General features: G+C 36.5%; 1 protein-coding gene and 1 long non-coding RNA gene across 2 annotated transcripts in view; both read right to left on the bottom strand.

Moving 5' to 3' along the window:
• The window catches only part of LOC129436825 (tripartite motif-containing protein 16-like), a 130143-nt gene that overhangs the window by 3358 nt on the left and 111367 nt on the right, over positions 1–15418 (bottom strand). The window lies entirely within an intron of this gene.
• LOC141351228 (uncharacterized) lies at positions 4242–12100 on the bottom strand. The gene is made up of 2 exons (XR_012359460.1): positions 11836–12100; positions 4242–4516 (listed from the first exon to the last, which is right to left on the bottom strand). It is a non-coding gene; the product is annotated as an uncharacterized lncRNA (long non-coding RNA).

Genomic DNA, 15418 nt, shown 5'->3' with positions numbered 1-15418 from the left:
CTGCAAAAGCATGCAACTTGCTCAAATTTGATCTTTGTTCATTTCTCAAAAGAATGTAAATTAACATATCGGTGCCATCAGAATGAGAAGTTCTTGTGTCATTATTCACAAACAAGTCAAAATACTTAGTCATGTTGTCAACATAAAAGTGTAATTGAGCAGTATTTTCACCTTGGCCAGAATGTTATGATGAACAGACAGTTATTTAGTTATTTAGTTAGTTAGTTAGTTAGTTACAGTTATGATATACAGTATGCACAGGACTATATGGACCAGAATGTTTATCCATTTGGCTAAATCGTTGAGACCATCAAGGCTTAATTTTCAAATAGTCTGCTATAGTGTATGTGAACAATGCTACTCTGAGCTTGGGTAGCAATGAGAGTGATAAAGTGTGCACAGACTATCTGACCCCCTCCCCCACCTAAGGTTTTTAACTTGAATATAGAGCACACCAAATGAAAATGATAAACACATTTATTGAATGGTTATGCTATTATTAATTTGCCATTGAATGTAAATACCAAAATTTGTAATCTATGATAGGCTACAGTTTTCTTTGTGTTCACTGTATACTTTACTTTGTCGTCCCCCAGGGGAAATTTGTCTTGGGCCTCACAATCACTGCATTACAAACGTACACAGCTCATACATGGCAATTAGAAAACAACAGTTACACATACAACCCCCCCCCCCACACACACACACACACACACACAGTACACACATTACAACAAGGAGCAATCCAGTCCAAAGCTCCATACTGGGTAACGTACAAACAACCGGCTATTTATCATTAATCATCTTTATGGCAGTTGGAATAAAAGAGTTTTTATATGCATTTAATTTGCATTTTGGTACTCTGAAACGTCTACCTGAAGGTATAGGAGGACAAACTCCTTATACAAGATGTGTGTGGGGTTATCTAAAATTTTCCGTGCCTCCCTGAGAACTGACTTTTTATAGAGTGCCTGCATGTAGCCCTGGTCTGAATGACCTACAATCTTTAGTGCAGTTTTAACCAGACGCCCCAACCTGGACTTTAACTGAACTTTCAAATTGCCATACTAGGTCTGCATGCCATACTGTATAACATTCTCTAAGATTATATGGAAAAATAAGAACAAGAGCCCGCCAACGACACCACACAGTCTCAATCCTCCAAAAAAACACATCCTCTGCCGGAGCTCAGAACAAAGACCCTCTACATGAACATGCCATGCAAGTGAGCAGTCCACAAAAACACAAAGACACCTACAAGAAGAGACCTGACGTACATGAAGAGACCTGACGTATGGGAGTGCTATGGATACTCACTAAACTTGATTCAGAAACTGCTCTAGGGTCAAAGATCATTTCCTCAGTCTTTTTCACATTCACAACTAGATGGTGAGCGTCACACCAATCTACAAACTGCTTAATTTTGGAGTGATAGGATGCTGTGTCCCGATCCCCACACAATAAGCCCAAGATGGCAGCGCCATCTGAAAACTCAACAATACAATTGCGCGGGTGTCCACTCACACAGTCATTTGTGTAGATGGTAAAGAGGACTGGGGAACTCACACACCCCTGAGGGGCCCCTGTGCTTATAGGCTTTAGTTGTGAAACTTCTTTATTGACTCTAACATACTACATCCTATTTGTTAAGAAAGAATAGTACCATCTAATAATAAAGGGGCTAACACACATATTCTTCAGACTTTCTAACAGTAAATAGGGCTGTATTGTATTGAACGCTGAACTAAAGTCAATAAAGAAAAGACGTGCATAGGCCTTAGTGTCCTCAAGGACCAGGTGGGTGATGCTACTTATGGCATCGCCTGTGCTTCTCTGGCATTTGTAGGCAAACTGCCAGGAATCAAGTTTGTGGCCTACCTGAGTTTTTAAAAGACAAACCATGTATTTCTCAAGACATTTCATGACTATTGAAGTCAAAGCTATTGGTGTAAAATCATTATTTTCTACAGGACATTGACATTAACAGGATAACATTGTGTTATAGATCATTTACAGCCAAGATTATGTCATTAAAACATTAAAATATAACATGCCATATGAACCAACAACAGCGCATATAATTACCTAGATTGCAATTTATAATGCAGCAACTTTAAATTCACATGTTTCAATTCTGTGTGATTGAATTTGGAAAATAATTTTTAAATATAATGAAAATCTGCAAACTGAGAAATTTTTTTTGAGGATTTAAAAAAATATTTACAATTATGTTCCTGTAGTAAGTAGTTTTCATCTTTAAAATTGTATTAGAAAATCATATGTCCTTTTGAAAGAAGTGGAACATTTGCCAAAATATAACAATGCCTTGCCGCCACCTACTGGCGGTCTTATTTTTTATTTAGTTTTATATATGTTTGGGTTCCTTTAATTTTGGCATTTACAAGTTTATATGAGCTTGCTAGGATTTCATTTTTATAACAGATACACAGAGCATAAGGATGCCCGGCCTAGTCTAGTTTATTTTATTATTCATTTTAGTATATTTCCTGTCCCAATGCATGCATTTGTTGTGAGATTACCTTTTTGATCAAAGTATATTGCCTTGATTTTTCTCAAGGATGTTAAATATTTACTTTAAAAGTCTATTTTAAATAGCTATTTATGTGATATTTCTATCTGCTGTTGAAATGACTTATCTAATTTGAAAATATCTTAAATGATCGGATTTTACAGCCATCACTGTTTGAATGGTGTCCTAAATAACACAAGCCCTTCATACAAGTAACTGTATAACAGTTTATGTGCACTATTTTGAAATTAGACACGATAAGTATGACGTTAAGACGAACGCACGTTCTCCACGCGCATATAAATTAGACACGGTAGTATGACGTTAAGACGAACGCACGTTCTCCACGCGTATAACAGACGCACGTTCTTTACGCGCATGTCACGCACACGTTAACACGTCTTTAAGCTTGGTTTGGAAAGAAATGACACAAAGCGAGCGCCATACCATCGCCCAAAATGAAAACGGTAAGACTCCGCTTGTCATTGTAACCTGCACTGTTTGCCACATGTACAGTTTAGCTTCTTCCGTCAGCATAGAGGGGTTTACATGTGTTAAGTGTATTGAAGTAGTAAGGCTGACGGAGAAGGTTGCAGAACTAGAAGCGCACATCCGAACGCTCGTTGAGGACAGTAAGACCGCTAATGCTAATGTTAATGTTTCAAACACTGTTTCGGGTGCGCCTACGGCAACGCGTAGTACACATAGCTCGGTTCCGGCAACTGATTTAACACGGCCGACTAACTGGGTGACTGTCAGGCGGCGTAGTCATATTCGATGCCCATCGAAGTCCCCCCTAGTACAGTAGTTTCTAACAGATTCGTCATTCTAAACAATACACCGGCTGAGACATCTGTTAAAGGTGCCCTTGTTATTGGAGACTCGATACTTAAGAACGTGAACATTGAGGCACCAGCCACCATAGTTGACTGTATACCGGGAGCCAGATCGTCAGACATTAGATCCAAACTTAAAGTACTGGCTAATGCTATGCGTAAGTTTTCTAAAATTGTTATTCATGCCGGCGCAAATGACACCAGACTCCGCCAGTCAGAGATCACCAAAGATACTATTAAAGAGGTGTGTGAAATTGCAAAAACAATGTCAGATAATGTAATTTGCTCTGGTCCCCTCCCCGCCTACCGGGGTGATGAAACTTATAGCAGATTAGTGTCTCTTCACCACTGGATGTCAAAATGGTGCCCTCAGCATAACGTAGGGTTTATAGATAATTGGAAACACTTCAGGGGGAGACCTGACCTGCTAAAGAGAGATGGCCTTCATCCGTCATCGGAAGGAAATGCTATACTCTCTAGAAATCTGACCAATACTCTAAATTCTAATACAGTTTGACTACCCAGGGCCCAGGTCAGGAAACAGATAGATCGGCCTACCCGTCCATCTGTTAGTAGCTCTGACATGTCAAGATCACATATATCCCAGAACTTAGAGTCTATCTTACCAGAGTATCAACACATTTCAACTGTGTGCGTTCCTCGAACAAACGAATACAGAGCACCGTTTACCTCGTCTCGTACAAATCTTACTAACATAAAATTAGAAAACAATACGTTTACAGATGAACCTCGAATGTTAAAATTCGGCCTTCTTAACATTAGATCGCTTACCAATAAAGAACCTATTGTCAATGAAATAATTACTGATGTTGTGGTTTTCCTTTTCCTCAAATGAAACAATCTTCAGTCTTAGGTTCTGATTTCAAGAGATAGACTTTTATTTTCCGGACAAAATAAGAAGCCGAGCCTGCCTGATTAAACCTCCCAGGACCAGTCAGGCCGGCCTGGGAGGAATCTTCAAACCAGTCTGAAGCTCTCAGCCAGGCTTGGTAAATATATATGGTCTTTGTCCCTCCCCTCCATATGCTTTAACAATATATTTCTGTTCAGGCTTGTAACTTGAAGAATCACATGACAGTCCCCAGACCAGACCAGTGTCTCCTTTCCTTGACCTATTTGACCCTTGGCTCTTTGCTAATACTAAAATCCTTTGTGCCTGCCTGTCCAGATGGCTCTCTAAACTACCCTGAAACCCGAATACACCCAGCTGGTCCAATAGCAATCCCATGGCAAACAAACTCCTGATCCGCATACAGCATAACACAAGACATAATGCATAACTTCATGGAAAACAAATTGCATGTGATTATAATGGTGTGATTATAATGGTAAACTCATATTCATCATATAAATGTAGATTGGGATTAAAATAAAACTTCTTCATAATCCCCGCTCTGAGGCTTAATTTAGCCTCACCTTTCCTGTTTATTTTAATCCGGAGTGCAGTTTCATAATTCAGCGTTTCAATTATTAATATCTTGTGGCTAAAGAAAGCCACTGTACCTTACCAATTACTAAATTATGCCACTGCACTTCGAACTATGGACCATAAGACAAACATCTTTCCATTCTCATTTTGACTTGAATGTAAAAGTAAAAGTACTTAAGCCCTAAACAGTTTGTGCGCAATTGGTTTTGCGCTTACAGTTATCATTTTAGCTATGTAGAGTATATGATAAAACATCGTAAATGTAAAGTCAACGTTAATGAATCCAAGTAAAAAAAAAAAATAAATAAAAACAAAAGTAAAGTATGCATAATAAACACAAAATAAATGTTAAAGATTAATGTTCAAATTCAAAACGAGTAAATATAACTAATTGATACTGAATTGAAGCATAAAAACTCAAAAATTATTAATTATAATAACCAAGTATAAATGTAAGTTAATTCAAATAAACAAAGTAAATAAAATAACCCATAATAAAACTAGGGAAAGATGGCATAATAAAACACAAATAAATGTAGATTAACTCGAATAACACAATAAAATGTGAACCACTAATATACTAAGTAAAGATTGCAACACAGCTTAAAGTAAAATATTCAAATAAAACAAGTAAATGTAAATAACCCATAATAAACTAAGTAAAGATTGCATAATACACACATAAATGTAATTAATTCAAATAAAACTAGTAAATGGTAAAGCATGCATAATAATTCTTGATAACAATTTAAATGAAATTTTTTCCATCTTCATCAGAGGTGCTTGAATTCTCATTTACTATTTGTAAATTCATTACTGTCTTGTAACGTAAGTCCTGATAACATTCTTGTTGATTTCAAGTAAATTTTCCATCATCCTAATATTTTAACTTCCATTTGGTTCTCTAACCAGACATCTATGCCTCATTTACCCACTAACCTTTAATTAAATTGATTCAGTATGTGTTATCATGTACTTTCTAATGGCTGCATCTAGTTGTTATCCTAAGTTAATTAATGCCTTATTTATAAACTTAATAATCTACTTTTTGATTGTAGTACTGTACATAATTTATTTATTCTGTATTCTTATTCTGACAAAACTTTATTAAATTCCTTATTTAGCTTAATCCCATGCCTTAATCTAATTTGGTATCCATTTGGTTGATCAACAGAATCTACATATAATTGATGATTAATTGTTGTGTTCATCCTTTTGTAAGGATTCTAAATACCCTTCTTTTGTAGTGATTTCTTGTCTCCATCATATTTAAGTACTTTTTCTCTCCCTCCTAATGAGGTCAAGCATTTTCTTTTTCTACCAATCCAAAATAATTCTCCAATCGATATTATTTGATCTTCCAATACCTTCATTGTATATGTTGCTCTGATTTGATTATATTATTCTTCTAATAGCATTTCTCTTCTCACTTTTACACCTTAAGTTATATGTTTTGATGTCTTCATAATAGATCTAGAGGTTTTTTAGTTGATTCATTCAAAATTCCTGTTATAAAACATTTCCTATTTAATTTCCTTAAGTCTATAATTCCATAAGGCTTATATTTTCTTGATTGTAATCTCACTGTACCATTCAGAATTTTTACTGTACCATTCTGAAATATCTATCCTTCCTTTTTTATTTTTAGTGTTTTGTTATTTACGTCCATTGACCCAAATTTCCAAATTGTGGCCTACCAGATGTATTTTTAAACTCAGAATTTCCCAAAAGACCTAAATATTATCCAGATAAGTTGACCTTAAACTTTTTCTTGTAATCCATAAGAATTCTTGTTGAATTTATCACCCCAAAGTATGTGGACTTGAAAATGTTTTTGCATTATTGAAATCTGGTTTTGCAAATATATTTCCTTGTAAATATACTGTAAATATTCCCCATTTGTATCATTGTTATCTTTGGGATGTTTCCCATAAAATGTCCACCTTAAGTTCTCTGTTCAATGTCTCTATGTTTTCAGTCTTTCTTTCAGAGTCTGTTCCTTTGAAATTATTGCAGATATTTCACTGGGCCTCGTTTAAGGCAAAAGTCCATCGCCAGGAAGTTTAATTGACTGTAGCAATGTAAATCTTCTGTAGTAATCAGCTTCATTTTTTAATTGACTGTAGCAATGCAAATCTTCTGTAGTAATCAGTTTCGGTTTTTTTTTTCAATTCAATTTCTTTTGACAATTTCTCTTTTTCACTTTTTCCTCTCGGTGTTCAAAACTTTGCTCTCCATCCGTCGGTATACTTGAATTGCTTTAACTTTGATTTGGTTTTGATGTTTCTTCTTTCATATCATTGGCATTCTTTCTCCTTCTCTCCTTCCTACAAGCTCTGCTATACAGTGGCTGCTCCTCCCACTTGGACATTCTGGAGCTGGTCTCATCTTGTCTCCCCCATTTAGGCGCCCTGTGGCCGTGTTTGGCCTCCTCCGACCTCTCGAACCTCAGATAAGCTAGATCATCTCGCACTCATCAAGTCATGTTGTCTCATGTCCTCCTCAACTCCTTTCAGCTTTTTCTGTACACAAATAACTCAATACATAGACAATTAGTTTCTTCATATAACACTTAATTCCAGATGTTTTTACAATACGCATAGGTCTATCGGTGAATATTTCATGCAGTGTTAAAGGTGTACGGTTGTTAGTTTAGGTAAAACATAAGTTCTGTTATGATTAGTATTTTCACACATTTTGTTAAGTATGGCTTTGATGATTATTCCTTTTCTATACCATTTTATCTACCATCCTTTGTGATTATAGATGATAGTCAAATTTTTCTTCTCTCTTACCCGTCACATCAGTTTTTCCCTTTTTATCTCAACTCAAAATCTTTATTCTTCTCATGAATCAAATAATTCATTTTCATTCCACTTATTCGCCCCATGTACATCTATGATAATAATATTTATGACTGAGATTTCTTCACTTCTTATACAATTTAAAAAGATCTCCTGACACTCTGAGGCCCTTTTTAGCTTCCCCATCTGTTTGCCCCTGCTGGCAAAATCAACTGTTCTCCTGTGTCCCTATAACTCAATAACAACCAATCATTTTATCAACTTTTTAGCATTAATCAACCAAATTAACTTTCCGCATGTTGGAATAGTAGTTCCTCCATTCTAAACCTGTATAATATTTTCCCTTATAATTAAATACGTAAATGCAAGTATCTACTTCTGCAAATAATAAGTCACAGTAAAAATGTTTATCAAATGGAGAAACACTTGTAAGCAAAGTATGTAATTTTTTTGGATCATCAATCTTTTCTTGTCATTAATTGCTCTTAAATCGTGACTAGATACAATTTAGATTTATTTCCTTAAATTGTATGTTTGTTACAATAATTAGTTATTTCTTTTTTCTATTCTCACAGCTTTTCTTGTTTACCTTTTATAGTATCCTATGGTGTTTTTTCAATTTATTTCTTTTATCTATTTTATTTTCCTTTCTGCCATAGCTGTTCGATGCCATATATATTTGCTTTTTAGCTTAGTACCATCATTGGAGTTCTGACTTCCTCTGTAGATACCAAATTCAAACCCGCCCCCAAATTTCATTATGCATTTCTTCCTGTCAGATTAATAGGAGTCTGATTTGATTTCAGAACAGGTAGTCACACCTAACAACATAAGTTCTATCTTGATCAGCCTTTAAATTTATCTAGCTGATTTTCACCTAAAGATTGTATGTGTCCCTACAGGTCCTTTGCTAAACATTGAACGGCTGTTTCACTCTTTCCCCTCTTTCACTCAAAGGCTCGTATGAAAATGAAAAAGTACAGTGTCCAGTGAAGTGTTGTCCAGTTTCTCTTGCCTCCAAGAACATTATTGTCTCTGTGGGTCTTTCTGGACTCCACTCAGTCTTTTTTCTGAACATGTTTCAGAACATTGTGCAGTGCCCCCATCACTGCTTGAGCTCAGTTTTAGTCCCATTCCTGTAGGATGTGTTCTCAGTCCAGTTTATGAGTTACTACTCTCTTTGCAACTCCAACACTTTGATGTCACACAGTTTTTGCCATTGTCTTTTCATCGCCAGCTTTTGTTCACTTTCTTGAATGTCAAAGGATCAGAATGATCAGCCCACAAGGTTTTAGCTTGACCCATGCAAAATATTGCCTTTTGATTTAAAATAAAATTTATTTTGTGACCACCTTCCATCATCAGATGAAGACTCCTCTTCATTTTGTAATAATTTATCTTTGTATAATTTATCTGTGTCATTCACCTTTTAATAATTTTCCTGTCCTTTTTATTTTTCTCTTTATTTCCACCTTTAATAACTTGGTCTCTACTTTTTTCTCTAATTTGTTGTTTTTTTCTTTTCAAGGCTTTACTTCTGTCTTCCTGCTAGATTTTAATCTCACAATTCCCTTGAGCTATGGCGTCCCCCTCTCTCTCTCTCTCTCTCTCTCTCTCTCTCTCTCTCTCTCTCTCTCTCTCTCTCTCTCTCTCTCTCTCTCTCTTTCTTCCTTTGAGCATTTCTTTGTCTGTTAATTATCTCCTCTTATCTTTCATTAGTTTATATTTTTATTTAATTGTATCTCTCCTCACACAATGCCACATCAAATGTTTCCTCATTTGAACTCCAATTATTTTATTTTCTAATTCTCCACACAACAATTGTTTAATCCTTATTTTTCCATTAATGTGACTGCCATAATCTTTCCTTTGCAATATAACACACCTTATATTTTATAATTATTTCTCATCTTAACCCCTTCACAATCTTATTGTTTTAATTTGTGCAATTTATATATTCTCCCAAATAGTTAATCAGATTCTCAGTCTGTCTTTAAAACAAGATTCTTTCAAATAATGTCAAACCCCATTATCCACTTTGTCCTTTTTTGGTCAAGCTATACTTTTCCTTTTGAGCACACTTATTTATTTTAATCAATCATTTAAATGAATTATTCAGATTCTAGAAGTAACTATAATAATTAATACTTTTAGCTACAATAACTCCACAATATCATCAAATAACATCTTTAGTACCCAGCATTTATAACTGTCTCTTATTCATACTCTTACTCATATTTTCAAACTTTATCTCCTTTTTTTTTTATAGTTTTAAACAATCTTCACTCCTGTAACACAACCCCTCTCTGTGGGCTCTCCACAGAGCAACAGAAGAAAGACACACCCACTACTCACTCAGCCCCCACTCTTTCCATCTCATACATTCACACACAGACTCTTTCTAGCACAGACACATTGCATTCTCACACAAATAAAATAAAACAACTCTATCTAGACTACCTGGCCAAATTCATCTTTCCACTACACTTCAGTCGACATGGAAAAGATTCACTTACACAATTTACCAATCCGACATGACAAATAAAACAAAAACAATATCTCTCATCAGCCCGGGCCTTCCGAAACAACAAGACAAATAACACATAGACCGTACCTGACCTGCAGGACTTAATAACTCTTCTCTCCGAACCCCAACGTGTCTGCCCCGACACGGTAACACTCAGGTTCGCGAAACTTCTTAGGCATTTTCTCAACTTAACATTAACTCTTTATCCAAGCCACTCAACGACAAAAATAAAACAATGAAACTCATTCACACAACAAACCATCATCTGTCCTAGCCCACATTCCTTTTGAAAATGAAACCCTTTATTCTTATAATTTAATCTCGTAATCTTTAATTTTCCCTTTTTATTCTAAAATTTGTAAGAGCATTTGTGATTTGACCAGCACTTGTGATTTGACCACCCCGAGCCATCTCAGGTGAACAATACAATCTTTTAACAAACAAAACTGCTCATCTCTGTAGGTGGCCACCTGATTGCATTGTCCATTGAGAAAGCCAGCTGTGGTCTCAGGTTCTGTGCTCCTTTTGATGTCCCATCTGGTGTCAATTGTTTTTACCAAACCTTACATTTCAAATGTATGTTTGATATCTTATAAACCAAATTGTTAACCCAACCATTTTTCAGTAATAACCCATTAGCATTTATTTATTTATTTTTTAGGGCTCATTCTTCCCCACTCTAACACAGTAGCCATCCCCCATACACACAAAGGACAGCACTTACACCCCCCTTAACAGCCCACAGAGAGACTGCCTAAGGGAAACTGTCTCCCTGTCTGCTTTACCAGATTCACGTTCACATTTCTCTCACTAACAAACAAAATTCTGCAGCTGCATACATACACACTCAAACACAAATTATTAAATAAATACACAATCGTCAGTGCACTTCCCCGACGTGACGACTTTTGCGTGTTCTTTTTTGTTTACATTGACCAATTAAACAATCATTACTGCACCTCCATCAACGTAATGATTTAAAATTTTAACTTCAAATTAAACCAAATTAAACCTCTACGTTATACACTTCCTCGACAAACGTAGCATATGCAACCTTGCATACAAACTCTTACGCGTTCCCTTAACTTAAATCTGTTTCAATTCACCATGATCATCAAAGCCAAAGTAATTAACACAGATTCATGCATGCATGCCTTAATTAGATTGTACCCTTGAAATCAAAACCCAGTTCACCTATATGGTTCTTAAATTTAGAAGAGCTTAAATTTCTCACCACCTGGAGCAATTTCTGGCAAACAACACAATTAATAAGCGAAAAAGTGCTTACCTTGTATATGGCCATACGTTGTTTGTGTTGCTCGTCAGATTCGCTCAGGTGGTGTGACTGTCCAGCTCTTTTCTATCCCGGGTTTCGGCACCAAATGTTGTGGTTTTCCTTTTCCTCAAATGAAACAATCTTCAGTCTTAGGTTCTGATTTCAAGAGATAGACTTTTATTTTCCGGACAAAATAAGAAGCCGAGCCTGCCTGATTAAACCTCCCAGGACCAGTCAGGCCGGCCTGGGAGGAATCTTCAAACCAGTCTGAAGCTCTCAGCCAGGCTTGGTAAATATATATGGTCTTTGTCCCTCCCCTCCATATGCTTTAACAATATATTTCTGTTCAGGCTTGTAACTTGAAGAATCACATGACAGTCCCCAGACCAGACCAGTGTCTCCTTTCCTTGACCTATTTGACCCTTGGCTCTTTGCTAATACTAAAATCCTTTGTGCCTGCCTGTCCAGATGGCTCTCTAAACTACCCTGAAACCCGAATACACCCAGCTGGTCCAATAGCAATCCCATGGCAAACAAACTCCTGATCCGCATACAGCATAACACAAGACATAATGCATAACTTCATGGAAAACAAATTGCATGTGATTATAATGGTGTGATTATAATGGTAAACTCATATTCATCATATAAATGTAGATTGGGATTAAAATAAAACTTCTTCACTGACCAAAACTTAGATGCACTCTCTTTAACAGAAACCTGGCTTAAAGCAGACGATTACATTAGTTTAAACGAATCCACCCCACAAGACTATTATTATAAACATGAACCGCGTTTAAAGGGGAGAGGGGGTGGTGTAGCTACAATATACAAAAATGTTTTTAAAGTAAACCATAAATCCAAACTAAAATTTAATTCATTTGAAATAATGCTATTAAATATGGAAATAACTGATCGTAACCATAAACAGCTCTCTTTTGTCCTTGCTACAATCTATAGACCTCCGGGCCATCATGTAGATTTTCTTATAGAAATATCAAATTTCCTGTCTGACCTCGTAGTCACTGTAGATAAAGCTCTTATCGTTGGTGACTTTAATATACATGTTGATAACCCAACAGATACATTAGGATTAGCATTTATGGATGTTCTAAATTCTCTCAATATTAGACAAAACGTGACAGGGCCCACGCATACTCATAGGCACACATTAGACTTAATTCTGTCACTCGGGCTCAATATTAATGAAATCGAGATATTACCTCAGAGCGATGCAGTTTCAGACCATTGCCTTGTCTCATACACGGTACTTCTAGATATGATCACTCGATCCACAATACGCTACCAACTAGCCAGAACAATAATTTCCACCACTAAAGATAACTTTATTAGCACTCTTCCAGACCTGTCCCAAATGAAACATGTAGCAGATAACCCTGAAGATCTAGATATTGTAATAGAAAACCTGAACAGTATTTGTTCTAACACATTGGATGCCGTAGCTCCAATTCGAAAAAAGAGAATCAAAGAAAAAACGCCAGCTCCATGGTATGATCATCACACAGCAGCACTCAAAAAGGCAACTAGGAAAATGGAAAGAAATTATAGAAGCACAAAGTTAGAGGTATGGCGTGCAGCATGGAAAGAGAGTGTTAAACACTACAGACAGGCTATAAAAATCGCCAGATCTACGTATCTCAGCAATCTTATTAAAGAAAATCATAATAACCCTCGCTTCCTCTTTAGCACAGTTGCGAAACTGACTAGAAATAAAGAACAAACAGAACCCACTAATAAACTCCCACACAATAGTAACGACTTCATGAACTTCTTTACTAAGAAAATTATGATTATTAGGAAAAAAAAACATTGTAGGTACCCAAGCAGCCACCACTCTACCAAGTAATATATTTAATGCTTGCCTACCATACGAACATCTTGAGTCATTTAAACCTACTACAATAGATGAGCTATCTAAATTAGTAACGTCATCCAAATCATCGTCCTGTATATTGGACCCTGTTCCCACAAAATTACTCAAAGAGGTATTCCCTATAGTGTCTAACCCAGTACTAAATGTCTTTAACTCATCATTAGAAACGTTCCAACAGCTTTCAAACTAGAAGTTATCAGACCGCTCATTAAAAAAACAAACCTTGACCAGGGAGATCTAAATAACTTTAGACCAATCTCAAATCTCCCTTTTCTTTCCAAAATATTAGAAAAGGTAGTGGCAAGCCAGCTACGCACATTCTTAGCAAATAATAGTACGTATGAAAAGTTCCAATCAGGATTCAGGCCCCACCATAGCACAGAGACAGCGCTGCTTAGAGTTACAAATGACCTTCTCCTAACATCCGACCGTGGTGAAATATCACTCCTTATATTATTAGACCTTAGTGCAGCCTTTAACACAATAGATCACACAATCTTACTTAATAGGCTAGAAAACTATGTTGGCATCAGTGGTCAGGCGCTAGCTTGGTTCAGATCGTATCTAACCAATCGCTATCACTTTGTTTATGTAAATGAGGAGGAGTCCCATCACTCCCTGGTTAAATACGGCGTACCGCAGGGATCAGTTTTAGGTCCTATCCTGTTCTCGTTATATATGTTACCTCTGGGAGATATTATCAGAAATCATAACATACAGTTTCACTGCTATGCAGATGACACACAGCTTTACATCTCCTCGCATCCTAGCGAAACACAAAATTTTTCTAAGCTATCAGACTGCATCAGCGATATAAGTGACTGGATGTCACATAATTTTCTTATGCTAAACTCCAATAAGACAGAGATACTTGTTATCGAACCGAATCGCTACAAATATAATATGACAGATTACAAGTTGCCCATAAATGGCTGCACTGTGGTGCCAACCTCCACGGTTAAGAATTTAGGTGTGATGTTCGACAGCAGTTTATCCTTCGACAGCCATATCTCCAATGTCTGCCGCACAGCATTCTTCCACCTTAGAAATATCTCAAAAATACGCCATATGTTGTCTGCATCAGATGCAGAGAAGCTTATCCACGCTTTTATGACCTCTAGAATAGACTATTGTAACTCGTTACTCGGAGGATGCCATGCAAAACAGGTCAACAAGCTTCAGCTAGTTCAAAACGCTTCTGCAAGAGTTCTTACTCGAACTAAGAAGTATGACCGCATAAGCCCAATTCTGGCATCTTTACACTGGCTACCAGTTAAATATCGTATACAATTTAAAATATTACTAATCACCTACAAAGCCTTAAATGGCCTAGCACCCTCATATCTTAGAGAATTATTATCAGAATACAATCCATCACGTGCATTGCGGTCACAAAATCCTGGCCTCTTAATTATCCCTAAAATATCAAAAGTGTCTAAAGGTGGCAGATCCTTTTCCTACTTAGCCCCTAAGCTATGGAATGATTTACCAACCGACGTCCGAAAATCAGAGACAGTAGATAACTTTAAATCTAGACTTAAAACTTTTCTCTTTAACAAGGCTTTCAAATAGTTGTTTTAACAATGGTACTTATCTCCTAATAGCTAGCTTGTACAACCTAATAAATAAATAAATTAATTAATAAATAAATTAAAACCTTTTTTTTTTCGTCAACACTTCAAAGCATGGTAAATCTCATTAATACTCTTTAGTAATATGCTGAAACTTTGAATTGGTTTTCGACTGAGCCTTAACTGCCAAATATGGCCGGCTTGCAATTTTGGCCTTTTCCCATGACCTTAAAATAGTATGTCATACAGAACCGTTTGCCACTGTACGTTAGCATTAACGACGGCAGTGGGGCCTCTGGCCTTAGTCAAACGAGTTCTGTTTCCGTTTCTAAAATCATTAACTATATGTAATACACTTAACCAGCAATAGTTAGCCTGTCCGGAACCGAGCTGACTAAAACCACATTACTGTGTAACACTTGTTTTCTATGTGAACGGCCCCTACGCTAATAAGATTTTGTGTCTCTCTCCCTGTCTCGTCCTTGATCCCGAGGACGAGACAAACAGATCCAGTTCTTGGAAAGTCGGCA

This window comes from Misgurnus anguillicaudatus, chromosome 19, assembly GCF_027580225.2.
Source record: "Misgurnus anguillicaudatus chromosome 19, ASM2758022v2, whole genome shotgun sequence".
Lineage (NCBI taxonomy): Eukaryota > Metazoa > Chordata > Actinopteri > Cypriniformes > Cobitidae > Misgurnus > Misgurnus anguillicaudatus.
The sequence above is the reverse complement of the archived record's forward strand: the minus strand, read 5'-3'. Positions and strand labels throughout refer to the sequence as shown.